Raw genomic sequence first — 15,087 nt, forward strand, 5'->3', positions numbered from 1 at the left:
GAAGAACAAGCCCAGCCGTGACGCCTATTCTGCAGCAGCACGCCTCCTCTGGTGGCTGCTTCGCCTGCCCGCCGGTCGTCATCCCCCCCAAGGACCCGCGCCCCCCGGCGCTGACTCGCCACAGCACTCGCCAGGCTGCCAACCCCTCCACTGTGCCGATGGCCCAACGTGCGTCCCTCCGCATCGTCAAGGAGCTGGGGCTGCTGGGACCAAAAGAGAAGATGACGATCGAGGTTGCTGAGGCCCTTCTGAGACGTTTTGACGAGCCTCTCACCGAGGTCGACATTGTGGTCATTGCCAAGCTGACGCGTCTGGACGCCGGCGCCCTAAAGATTGCGGCCGGCATGGCCGGACCTGATGGAGCTGCCGAGGAGGCCGTAGTTTAGTTATGTTAGTTTCAGTTATTTTCCCGCTCCGGTGGCGGCCGACGATGAGTTGGCTTGAGTTAGGTTTGCTTTCAATCTGTAGTGTTAGTTCAACGTGGTTAGATCGACGCCGGCGTGTTCTGGGGCCTATTGGTGGTCGCCAGCGTGCCCTTGTTAGAGAGGTGGTGTGTTGCTTGGGCCCGAGGCCGATTAGTGATTTTCAGTTACCGGAGCCACATCAGTTTCCCCCATGAATGACAAACTTCTTCCGATCATGTGCTGGAATGTGCGCGGGCTGAACCACCCCGCGAAGCGTGCGTCTGTCTGCGAAGTCGCCATAGCAAATCGAGTAGCGATCCTGTGTTTGCAAGAAACAAAAATCGAAGCCTGGTCTCCTAGTCTAGGCCGGGAAATTGGCGGCTCCTCGCTGACTGACTGCATCGCCCTCCCGGCGATCAGCACCAGTGGCAGAGCAGCAATTCTTTGGAACAAAGACCTCGCCACCGTCACCTCCCACGCCATTGGCGCCTTCGCCATCATGGCAAGGGTTTCCCTGCTAGGCCAGCCCCATAGTTTCTGTCTCTCCTCCGCCTACGGACCTGCTGACGACGCAAGGAAAGATAGCTTCATCCTCGAGCTCGCCCGCACAGCCCCGCCCACAAACAAGCCCTGGCTGATCAATGGAGATTTTAACCTCATCTACGAGGCACGTGACAAAAACAATCTCAACCTTAACCGTAGGCTTATGGGTAGGTTCAGATCGGCCATTGATGATGCTGGCCTGAAGGAGATCAAGTGCAAGAATCGCCGCTACACTTGGAGCAACGAACGCCAAGACCCCACCCTTGTCAGCATTGACAAGTTCTTCTGCAACCAAGCCTGGGAGTCCATATTCCCTAGTTTCGCGGTGATGGCGGCTTCTACGGCCACGTCAGACCACTGCCCATTGATCCTCGCCGACACAAGTTGATGCGGAGCATCCCACGTTCATCCCCATTTACACTCCGACTACTCTCCAAGCCCCAAGGATACATAAGATGAGACCTCGACTATGCGCCATTGGACACAAGGTGAACCCGTTCCTAAATGCTTCCCCTTTCCATTCGTGTGAGACATGGTTCCTACCTAATGCAAGGACACTACGCATGCCTAGGTACCAAGGAGACCCTCTCGGAGATGCTCGGAATGATGGACAAGTCCCCAAGTACAAGGATGAAGGAGCACGACGAGAGGAATCGGAGAAAGGCTACAGGACCCGGACATCCGGCCCCGGCCCGGACATCCGCCCCCTGAAGATGTCAACAACAGCAGCAACCCAGCCATCAAAGTTCTACAGGGCCCGGACATCCGGCCAGGCCCCGGACATCCGGCGCCTCGCGACAGCCCGGAAATCCGGCGCCAGCCTGGACATCCGGCGCCCCATCACAGAACGTCCAAAAGCTGGATCAAGCCAGCCCGGACATCCGGCCCGCCAGCCCAGACATCCGGCGTCTCAAGAAGGCCCGAACATCCGGCCCGACGCCCGGACATCTGCCCCCCTGCCTGCGTGCAGCTCATCCGGGCCGAGTCCCATGTACCCCTTCGTCCCTTAGACTATATATACTCCCCCACCTCCTCCTAGTTAGGGTTACTGTTGATTTAGCTCATTTGTGAGATAGAGCCTCGCTCATCCATCGGATCTCCTCCTCGTGAGAGACCGCGGCCTCTTCGGGGAAGATCCACTTGGATTCAAGACCCCTTTACGGGAAGATCCCCTCGTGGATTCAAGACCTCCTCTCGGAGAAGAATGGTTACTCTTGTATCTTCCCTTTGTTGATTTTGAATCTTGTGCTACCTTATGTGTTCGGTGATCTAGCCCTTGTGTGATCGATTACTTGTCGGTTTAGTGATTCTCTCGTTTTCCCCCGTGTTTCCCCTTTGTGCTTCCGCGTGTTCTTCGTGATTCCCCGTAGGATCCACTTCAAACGTGAAAGATCGTCACCATAGGGTTCCGCCCTACATCATCTTGGTATCATGAGCCACGTTGATCACGTTTTTGGAGCCCCTACCCTTTGTTTTCTAGCTTGATTTTGTTGATTTCGTCCTAAATCCGAAAATCCCCACCAAAAATAGCCCCCAATTTTTTTTGTGATTTGTTGGTTTGATGATGTTTTGTTGATTTTGATCCATGGATTTGCTTGGTTTCAAGTGGATCTAGCATCTCCCCAAGTTTCCCCATCTTTCCTCCACAAAATCTCTTCAATTTTGACCCTGAAATCTCAATTTTCCGCCCCAAAATCGAGTTCCTCGAGTTCATCCTCGGATTTGGAGCCCGGACATCCGCCCCGACCCCCGGACATCCGGCCACCCCGGACATCCAGCTCATATCCCGGACATCCGGCTCCTGGAGCGCATTTTCGCGCAAGTTTCTGGACATCAGGCCCCGGAAATCCGGCCCGACCCCCGGATGTCCGGCCCCTGGGATTTCAGCTTTTTCTGTTTCACCGTTTTGACCATAACTAATTCATCTGGAGTCCGTTTTTGACGTTCTTTAGCTCATTTTGAAGCTCTTGACTTCCCCCTTCCCACAAAAATACCACCAACAACATTTGAATCCATCAAATTTTTGAAAATTTGGCAAGTTTGCCTAGGCCCTCCACCATATCATCCGCATAGCCACCACCGACTTCCGCAACCTAACCCAATTTGTTTCCTATAGCATTAGTTGTTGTTTGAGTTGTGATTCGAGTCTCCTAAGGTGTTTCGGCTACTTAGGGACGATTGCTTCTTCAACAACCACCACCACCATTTCCGCATAACCTTGCCCACCATACACTTCCCCCACCCCAATTTAACCCCATTTTGGTTGAGATTGTTTGAGTTGTGGCTTGTGTCTCCTAAGTTATTTCGGCTACTTAGGGACGACAACTTCAACTCCGACATGTGTATAGACATCACTTTCACTTCCGCATTGCCAAGTGCAAACCACCACCGCTTTCTGCTACCACCATTTTGACATTTGACGTTTGAGATTTTGAGTTCGCGGTTTTTCCGTTTCCTAAGGTGTTTTGGCTACTTAGGGACGAGACTCCATCATCTTGGTTTCTACATCAAGAACACCGCCACTCATCATCGCCAAGGATGGTAACCTCCATATCATCTTGGTATTGTGGTATCCCTCCATTGTATATTCCCTTGCCATCTCATTGTTAACCCCTAGACCATTTTGCGTTACTTGCCTATCGAGACTAGCCATTTGAGTATTGCCGGCAACGTTACTTGTGCACATTAGTGATCATACTTCCCATAGCATACATACCATATCATCGTGGTGCATATATTGGTATCATATCTTGTGTCACAAGTTTGTTCCCGCATATACACAATTGCTATCTTGGTTTGTGCATTGTGCAAAAGTGGCCATACAAAATAAATAAATAAAGCTTTTAAGCAAAATAAAGAGCCCAAAGAAGCTTGTAAGCAAGTGCCATAGCATCATACCACATTGCATATAAGATTGTCATATCCGATCATCTTGGATCATCTTGAGAGAAACACCGGGAACCATACATACATAGCATACTTGGGATAGAAAGTTTATCCATTTAGCATCTTATAGGTTGTGCACAAGTGTTGTATCCGCCTATAGAGAAATCGTGCTAGCGTCTCTCTTGAGTTGTGCAACACGAGCATTTTCCGTGGATTCCACATTTTGTGCTCATTCCTGGGTTGCACGACCCCATTTATATATCCGTGTGTGCGTTTCCGTGTGCCATCCATATTGCTATTGGTCCATTTGTTTCACTTGCGAATTTGTGAATCTCTTTCAACATTATTGACTCTTGCTAACATTTTGCATCAATTTTTTGTGCCACTATCCTCACCGAGCTCCACCCAAAGCCTTACTTGTGTAGGTGTGAGAACCGACAAGAATTGATACCAATAGTGCTATTTCGTTGTCCGCATTTGAGTGAACTTGATTCATTGTCAACATCGGTCAAGCTACATTGGTATAAGTTCTTCTCTTTCTCCCACTCATATTTGCTCGAGTCTTGTGATGGATAGGCAAGGCATTTCCTCTCTGGTCTACGACAACAACGACGGCGTGAACAACTACATCTCCAAAGCGTCTATCTTTGATCTACAACGACAAATGCAAGGCGCACAATCAAGATTGCGAGAGCGCATCGAGAACATCTCCATCAACATTCGTCACTCCGAAGCAAGGAAAAGGGATTACATCGACAAGAAGCTTTCCACACATAAAGAGGAGCAAGATGCAAGGATGGAGGAGATTAGAGCCTTGATCAAGTCTTCTTCCCCTTCGTCATCCTCAAGGCGGCGACATTCAAGCAACAAGTCTTCGAAGCGCGGAGACGATGCAAGCGCAAATCATCCTCGTCCACATCTACATGGCGACCACCATCACGTTCGTGATCCACATCGTCATGAAGGGCAAGTAATCTCACGGGAACATGTGCACGACGACGACGAACAACATCTACTACGAGCTCAAGCACGACAACGACATCATCATCACGAAGATGCTCCACAAGCGCAAATGCACAAGTCCCAACAAGCCCTACTTCACGCCAAGTCCAAGCTTCATGAGCTCAAAAGAAGACCGCGAGACGACCACCACCAAGACGGCGCTACGGCTACCACCACCACTTCGGCATCTTCGCCAAGTGCTATCAAGGCTTCTTCACCTTTGGACGTACGGCATCTTCGCCTACTTCCCACGTGTATGCCTATTTCGACTTCATCAAGTCCAAGGTGACTACCTACGAGTGAGGGCGACACTTCCATCTTCGGAAGCCCCTCAAGGAAGATGGCCGAGCATGGGAAAATCCCTTTGGCCATGGAGATGAGCTACGAGGTGCCACATCATATGGGCCTCCAACACCAACACGGTGACAAGACGGTCGAGCAAGGGCCATTCCCTTCGACCACGGCGACGAGCGCAAACCTCTTCAACAACATGAAGACGACATCCATATTGGACTCATACTCCGAGTCAAGCTACACGACCGCGCATGGAGACATTTGCACCTACATCTCTCTGACACCCACATATGTCGAGATGCCCCAAGTGCCATGTGAGGAGAGCCACCACCCCATGAGTGAGATGAGTGACTCCACCATACATGACATTGAGAGCATTTCCGATGAGAGGATGAGTGTGACCACCACTAGCCCCACACATGAGAGCATGCCACACATCCTATGTGAGGTTGAGCGCCATTTGAGTAACTCCACCAACCATATGAGTGAGAGCATCCTTGAGGGAGTGAGTGAACCACAACACTTAGAGAGTGAGGTAGTTGACACGGCATGTGAGGCCACTATGATTTCTAACGACTTAACCTCTACTCCTAGTGTGTTTTCTTCTTTGGTGCTAGGTCTCCTACATGACGACATACCTATCCTCGATGAGTCCATCCCTCCAATGTAAAACCGATGGCCATGGTGGACGATGATGCACCCCCACATGGTTCCATCAAGATGAAGATGACAATGAGACAATCTTCAACACCTCACCTACAACACATGAGCTATGCTCCAAAGGTAACATAGGTGATGGTACTTCTCTTGTCCCACTAGTGGACCATCTTGACATCGATTACTCCCATGATGTTGACCCACCTATTACCATGCTTCATGCTAGTGAGACTTCTTCATGCCTTGACTTACCTATTTATGATGAATATGATGATGAGCATGTTGAGTTGCCTAGTTATGATGCTATGCTTCATAGGATATCATGTGAAAATTCTTTTGGTCAGGTCATGTTTGACAATCCATTGAACTTGTCATATGCCATGAGTGAGATCTCCCATATTGCCTCATTTCAATCTAAACATAGTAACTATGCATGCCCCATTAAAATAAATCCTATTTGCACTTATGGCATAGATGACGAGATGATGGTTATTGGCTTTTGCTTCTCTTGTGATGATATTGCCATGCTTCCTTTACATGATTTGCGCAATTCATCTACTATGCCATGCCATGATCACATTGAACCAAATATGCATTGTTTTGGATGTTGTCAATATTCTCCACGTGATGTTTCTACTCATGCTCATGAGGAGACCCCCATAGTTTCCTCATACATATTAGGAGATCTTGATACATTTCATACCTTGCATGATTCCCATGATAGTGTACACCATATGCATTCCATGAATAACAATGCTCTAGATATTTCTCATGATGCATTACACACTTTGAGTCTCCATTATGTCATACATAACAACAAACCTATCATGATGGATGACATGTTTCTATATCACACATCTCATTTATTTGAGCATTGGATATTTAGTGCTAACCAACACAAGCACGTGCGCATCATGATGGATGATGTGCACATATACCACACACACAATTTTTCCTTTGTCCTTGTTTTGTGTAGGTACTCATGTATACTCGTCAACCTCTCAACCCCAAGAGTTGACGAAACGAGCTCTTGAGAGCAACGATGACTTGGGATCCCGTGGACTATCCTTACCACCGTTCCCTTCGCGCAAGGACTACGCGCATCTCTTTTACTTGGCTCTCACATGGCTATGGGCTATCTACCACTTGTCACCTTATGCCCATACTATCGTGTTCACTTTGCATGTTATGCCTCTTTGCATGCCTTTGCCATGCCATTGTGACCCTTGCTTGCATTTACCCATGATGCACCATTATGGTATTCCTATGTGTATTTGCATGCTTGGTGGAGACCCTTGTTGCTATTGCCATATTTATCATGTGCCCCATGTTATTGATGCTTGTTGTGTTGGGAGAGTCATGATGCCCCATTGCTATTTACATATGGTCTCTCGCCAATACATTGATGACATTTTACTCATATCTTGCTTTCATGCTTGTGCTATGACATGTGAATTATTCATGCCCACTATTTGCACAGATGACATGCTTGCCATGATTCCTTCTAGTATGTTGCATCTTCGCACTACTAGCTTGCTTGACTTGATCACTATGATTGACTGCTATGTTGCATCACCCATGTTCCACTATTACTTGCTTTCTTGGGTTGATGACATATATGCTCATGCCTCTCACATGATATATCTTGATCATTGTCTCTTGTGTCCATTAGTTGCCTCTTTCATATCCACTTGTATTGAGTGCAACCATACTATGCTTATTGATCTTGGAGACTTTGACACCTTACTTGTGATGCATGCTTGTTTGATTGAGCCTATTGTACTTGGTTGTTCTTGCATCATATGCCTCCATACTATGACACGCTCCCTTGTACTTTCTTATGATGAGCATGATGCAAACACTTCTTGGGTATCTTACCACTCAAATGATAGGTTTTGCATTTCCGCTAACCTCATTTGTTTTTCCGAGTGTTTTTCATGTTCTTTCATTTTGGAGGTTTCACAAGGCAATGCCGTTATGCGACAACTTGGTCATGCGAAGGCATACACGATGTGCAACACCAACATTTGCGAGAATCTACTAAAGGTGAACTCCTTCCCTTTGAGCCATCCTCAAGTTTGCATATTGGATGGGTCACTCTTTCATTGTTGTTTCCTTCTTGTTGTCTACATGATACATCTCGCGACCAGAGGAGCAACATTGGAGATTGGCTACATGAACCTTCACATTGAGGAGCGCTCGCACTTATGGGATGACCTTCGGAATTCCACTCAGGCCACGACATCGAGCATTGGTACATCAACACTCCTTTGACACATTGCACTCACACATCCATATTTGTTGATTGTGCTCATACATGTCATGCTCGATGGACATATCATACTCACCACAAGTTTGCACCCCATGCATGGATTGACTCACATTATGATTGCCTTGTTGCATCTTGTATTCCCATGTCATCCATGATATATGAGCTTGTTCACTTCCTTAGCAAATTTGTTGTGATCTTCCTTGATGGCATTTTCATACATCATGATCATATGGTCCACCATCAATTGCATGATAACATATACATATTGAGCACCCATTGCCGTGTTCATGCTTTTGATGCACCATCCCATTATGATATCATTTTGCAAAATGGTAGAATTTATCGCTTTGTGCACCATGCTAATTACCCCATGAATGCTTTGCATATCATTCTAGATCATCTTGATAAGCATCATGTGTCTTGCCACGCACTATCTTGCCGCACGGACTCATTCTTACATGATGGACACTTTGTGTGCGCTAACCATTGTATTTCCGAGTGTACTTTGTGTTTGCTCCTTTTTCATGTATACCACTCCGGAGACACCTTGGAGTACTTGGATTGCGCAATGCCTTCATCTTCGTCCGACTACAAGTCCGTCCACGACAACCGTTTCCATGGTGATGAGGATCACGATCCGAGGTCGGATCTTTCGCAAGGGGGGGGGGAGATGATGCGGAGCATCCCACGTTCATCCCCATGTACACTCCGACTACTCTCCAAGCCCCAAGGATACGTAAGATGAGACCTCGACTATGCGCCATTGGACACAAGGTGAACCCGTTCCTAAATGCTTCCCCTTTCCATTCGTGTGAGACATGGTTGCTACCTAATGCAAGGACACTACGCATGCCTAGGTACCAAGGAGACCCTCTCGGAGATGCTCGGAATGATGGACAAGTCCCCAAGTACAAGGATGAAGGAGCACGACGAGAGGAACCGGAGAAAGGCTACAGGACCCGGACATCCGGCCCCGGCCCGGACATCCGGCCCCTGAAGATGTCAACAACAACAGCAGCCCAGTCATCGAAGTGCTACAGGGCCCGGACATCCGGCGCCCCGCGACAGCCCGGAAATCTGGCGCCAGCCCGGACATCCGGCGCCCCATCACAGAACGTCCAGAAGCTGGATCAAGCCAGCCCGGACATCTGGCCCGCCAGCCCAAACATCCGGCGTCTCAGGAAGGCCCGGACATCCGGCCCGACGCCCGGACATCCGCCCCCCTGCCTGTGTGCAGCTCATCCGTGCCGAGTCCCATGTACACCCTCGTCCCTTTGACTATATATACTCCCCCACCTCCTCCTAGTTAGGGTTAGCGTTGATTTAGCTCATTTGTGAGATAGAGCCTCGCTCATCCATCGGATCTCCTCCTCGTGAGAGATCGCGGCCTCTTCGGAGAAGATCCACTTGGATTCAAGACCCCTTTACGGGAAGATCCCCTCGTGGATTCAAGACCTCCTCTCGGAGAAGAACGGTTACTCTTGTATCTTCCCTTTGTTGATTTTGAATCTTGTGTTAACTTAGTGTTTGGTGATCTAGCCTTGTGTGATCGATTACTTGTCGGTTTAGTGATTCTCTCGTTTTCCCCCGTGCTTCCCCTTTGTGCTTCCGTGTGTTCTTCGTGATTCCCCGTAGGATCCACTCCAAATGTGAAAGATCGTCACCATAGGGTTCCGCCCTACATCATCTTGGTATCATGAGCCACGTTGATCACGTTTTTGGAGCCCCTACCCTTTGTTTTCTAGCTTGATTTTGTTGATTTCGTCCTAAATCCGAAAATCCCCACCAAAAATAGCCCCCAATTTTATTTGTGATTTGTTGGTTTGATGATGTTTTGTTGATTTTGATCCATGGATTTGCTTGGTTTCAAGTGGATCTAGCATCTCCCCAAGTTTCCCCATCTTTCCTCCACAAAATCTCTTCAATTTTGACCCTGAAATCTCAATTTTCTGCCCCAAAATCGAGTTCCTCGAGTTCATCCTCGGATTTGGAGCCCAGACATCCGCCCCGACCCCCGGACATCCGGCCATCCCGAAAATCCGGCCAATTGCCCGGACATCCGGCTCCTGGAGCGCATTTTCGCGCAAGTTTCTGGACATCAGGCCCCGGAAATCCGGCCCGACCCCCGGATGTCCGGCCCCTGGGATTTCAGCTTTTTCCGTTTCACCGTTTTGACCATAACTAATTCATCCGGAGTCCATTTTTGACGTTCTTTAGCTCGTTTTGAAGCTCTTGACTGGAATCTTCTTCGTAGCTCTGATCCCAAAAAAAGATGGCGCAGAAAGGGTCCAGGATTTCAGACCGATCATCCTGATACACTCAATTGCAAAGCTTATTGCTAAAGTGCTCTCAATGAGGCTATCATCAGTAATCCACCACATAATCTCGTCGGCCCAATCGACCTTCTTGAAGTCCAAAAGCACGCAAGACAGTTTTCTGTTTGTTCAGAATGTTATCAGATCGCTCCATAGGAAGAGAGCGTCGGCGCTCCTATTCAAGCTAGATATAGCGCGGGCTTTTGACAATGTTTCTTGGGAATACTTGCTAGAACTGCTGTAAGTGCTAGGCTTTTCAGCGCGCTGGCGCGACTGGATTGCGCTGCTCCTCGCCTCAGCATCATCATCATTCATTCTCAATGGCACTGTAGGACGCAAGATTAGACACTGCAAGGGGCTGCGACTGGGAGACCCGCTTTCACCCCTCCTCTTCATCATCACCATCGATCCACTCCACAGACTATTACAACAAGCAACTGAGTTAGAGATGCTCGCCCCCTGCCTGGCAGAGACATCTCCCTTCGGGTTAGCCTCTACACGGACAACACCGTAATCTTCACCAATCCAGAGAAAGTAGAGGTCGACGCCCTGCTCGACATTCTTCACGGTTTTGGTCAGGCAACTGGGCTGCAAATAAATCCTGCAAAATCGATAGTCACTCCCATCCGCTAAGAAGAGATCAACCTCCTAGATATCCTGAGAAATTTTGGTGGGGCAACAGTGGGATTCCCCTTAAGATACCTAGGCCTCCCACTAACCGTTTCAAGGCTGCGCCTAGTCCACATCCAGTTCATCCTTGATAGGATTAGGGCAAGACTTGCGGGATGGAAGGGCAAGCTCATGACCATTGCGGGCAGAAGGGTTTTGGTGCGCAGCACGCTCACGGCGCTGCCCACCTTTGCTCTGTCCGTGCTCCGGGCGCCAAAGATTTTTTTTGCTGAGGTTGACAAAGTTCGCAGAAGATTCCTATGGGCACAAGAAGATGAACTCACCAGTGGGAAATGCAAAGTTGCATGGCCTGTAGTGTGCTCTCCTATTGAAAATGGCGGGTTGGGAATTTTGGACCTGTGCCGCTTCAGTAGAGCACTACGACTGCGATGGCTTTGTCTGTCCTGGACCAGTACGGACAGTCCATGGATTGGCATGCAGCTGCCATGCGATGAGGGAGATCGAGCTCTGTTCATTGCATCCACCTCGATCATACTGGGCAATGGCGAGAAGGCCTCCTTCTGGCACTGCCCATGGATAGGCTCGGGCAACCTGAAGACAGCCTTTCCCGCTCTATTCAAGCACTCAAGAAGGAAGAACTGTACGGTCAAACAAGCATTAACAAATGACACATGGATACAAGATCTTGCTCATGGAGACACTCAACACCTTTGGGCAGAAACAATCAGGTTGCATAGGTGGATACAAGCTACTGATATTCGCCTTCAAAACCATGTCAGCGACACCATCAAATGGAAGCATGAAGCATCAGGAACATACACTGCTAGCTCTGCCTATAAGGCGCAATTTCAAGGCCTCATCAAATCTGATTTCACGAACATGATTTGGAGCACCTGGGCACCTGCTAAGATGAAGATCTTCACATGGTTACTGCTAAAAAACAAGTTATGGTGCAATGACCGTCTCCAACGGAGAGGATGGCCAAATGAATATTTCTACCAGCTATGCATCCAGAGTTTGGAATCCTCCATGCACTTGTTCTGGCAATGCCCGCTGTCGCTCCAGGTCTGGACGAATGCGGCGAATAGAGGTGGCTGCAGCTCTCTCCACCCTTTGAAATGGCAAAGCAAGGCTAAGCCGACGGCCATCATTGCTGCAATGATCGATGCAGCGCGGCCAGAACACAAGAAGGCCCTCAAAACAAGCATCATCCTCATCCTCTCCGAGATTTGGAAGGCTAGAAATGAGAGCACCTTCAGAGGCAAGATGGCAACGCAAGCTACCATCACAGCGGGCATCCAACAAACACTAGAATTTTGGCGCCAAGCAGGAGCAACTTTTTTGGAGCACCCTTTCTGGGCCCCTCCCTGAGAAGAGTAGCCATAGCATCATACATGCTTCTTTTGCATTTCTTCTTCTTTATCTCCTTTGATCCTCGGACCAGAACCCACGCTTGATGTTTTAACACCTGCTCCCTGCTTTCGATCAATACAAGCCAGCAATCAGCTGGATCTTTCAAAAAAAAAGTGCAATAGACATGACAACTTTTAACCCAAAAAAAATTCATCGAAATATATTGATATGAGATCTAGTTTCGAAGATCTCGTCGCGAGGGATTTAATGGTGAAAACGAATCTTCAATCGAATTTTTATTTAAGAGATAAAACATTTTAAAAACTGAAAATCCAAAAAGATTCCCACATGTATGCATGTGGTGACGTGGCACAGTCTACACACAACACGTGTGGGCGTTAGCGTTGTCCTTATATGAAATGCCCCTAGGGCTGATAGAATATGCTTGCATATACTAATTGGCCATAAAGCAGTGGTATGCACATTGGTAGGTAATTAAATGGCCATTTTGTGAAGCAAAATTATGAGAATGCAGATGATTCATAGTCAATGCATACACAATTTAATGACTATACTATGATGTCACATACATTTACAATTTAGCTCTGCAACTTGGAATTCATTTTGTCCAAGCTTCATCAACTTGGAGCTCATTTCGTCAAAGCTTCTGGTCTGCACATTCCAGATTTTGGTTCCCATAGTTTAGGCCTTGTACATAGAAAACATTGTTAGGATATCTCTCTGAATATGAACTACATCAAAATCAATCTTACGGAACTAAGCTAAACTTAGAGAACTAAATCCACAACATCTTACAAAAAAAGAGCAGACGTAGCAAATCTGTTTTCAAATTCGAAAATGCAAGGACAGTTGAATTAAACTTCAAACTGCAGGCCACCAGGTGTACACTTATAACACAACTTATACAGGCACTCACCTAGTATATGAGAAAACGTATACAAAATTGAGAGTGGTTTTTCTTGCGGACTGCGGTCCGGGTTTCTACCGGGTACGCCGATGCCAAATGATATTGCCATGGGATTCGTGCAGTGTTCGTCGGTCAACATGTGTAGCCTCGTTGTGTACTGATGCGCAACCAATGTGTACATCTGTACATGCTGCATACCATTAAATTCAATACAATATTATTGGTTGCGGCGGCGGACGGTGTCTAGGTCATGGCATTGAATCCAGGCATATTTCCTCCCTAACGTTACTCTGTTCTTGGCGGCTTCGACTAGCGAAACAGTTCATTACGTGGCGGCGTCGCCATGGATCCAGAGATAACCATGGGGATCAATTCGTACGGGTTAGTACCTTAGCATTCCATAGATATTGTACGATTAACATAGTGTTTAATCGGTTTCTACAAAGTTGCAGATATGTCAACCAATGTTGTTCTCCTGGCTCCATTCATGAGAGGAATCTGCTTGATCCGTCTATGACATTTACTTGCTTCAACGCCAGCAATATCCTCCATCACAGGAAGATCAAAAAGATATGTATGTATAGCAGCTTACATCTATTCATTGTGGGCGGCTTGATTTATTTGCTGAATATACTGTGTAATTCACTATTCTTTTAAGAGCGTGGAGATCAAACTCCAAAGATGATTTGTTTACTTCCTGTATGGATGGATCTGGTGAATGGGACGACATTGATGTAAGCAAGCAGGCGATGATAAACGAAGAAATTGAGTAAGTATGTTCACGTACATGGGATCTTAGTAACAACATTCATTGTGCGACCATGGCAAAAAAATTGATTGATATCGTGTTACAGAAAATGTAATGCTGACTCAAGTGAACACAGAGCTGCTGTTCATCATAATGTAGTACCTGAACCTTCCCAACATTCTGAAGCATCATGTTATTCATCATTCAACTGTGTTGACGACGACAAACAGAAAGAAGAAGTTAATTCAGGAGAGAGGTAGCAACAAGCATACTTTTATTTAACATGTGCTTTCAATGATCTTGGATCAAGCAAACATTACTCATGTGTCAAATGTTGTGTTTTTTTCTTTTCCAAAGGGGGGGGGGGGGGCTCCCCGGCCTCTGCATCAAGAGTGATGCATACGGCCATCTTATTAACTAAAAATCAAATTGTGCCAACAAAGTTCCAAAGTCTCAAACTTAAAGAAAGAGAAGGCAGCTCACACAGAGCGCTAAAGGCTAGAAACACAAACTAGCCAAGAAAAGATGCCACAACCGGCTGGCTAAAAGGTAGGTAAACTAATTGCCTATCCTATTACATGACCGCCATCCAAACCGGTTGAAGATATCCCGAGCTACCATCTCCCAACAGATAGACCCAGTAACCAAATGCTCCCTGGCCTCCATCGGAGTGAGTAGCGACCACGAACGGATCACTACCGTAGCTCGGAAAATAACCTGCAACAAATGAATCCGTGATGTTCTGTTAAAAACCAAATCATTTATGCACAACCAGATGGTCCACAGCAAAGCACAGACTCCAACCCGAATATGTCTTGCTAAGGCAGACTCAATCCCATTAAGCCAACTCCCAAGTAAAGCATTAACAGTAGTCGATGGAGTAATGTTAAAAGCAATGTGTACCGTCCGCCAAAGGACCTTGGCCAACGGGCAATCAAAAAAGAGATGCTTAATCGTCTCATCCCGATCACAGAAACTACACCTAGTAGGTCCTGTCCAATTATGCTTTAATAAGTTGTCCTTTGTTAGAATAACTTGTTTATGGACAAACCACA

Source organism: Triticum aestivum, chromosome 6B (genome assembly GCF_018294505.1).
Source record: "Triticum aestivum cultivar Chinese Spring chromosome 6B, IWGSC CS RefSeq v2.1, whole genome shotgun sequence".
In the NCBI taxonomy this organism is placed as follows: domain Eukaryota; kingdom Viridiplantae; phylum Streptophyta; class Magnoliopsida; order Poales; family Poaceae; genus Triticum; species Triticum aestivum.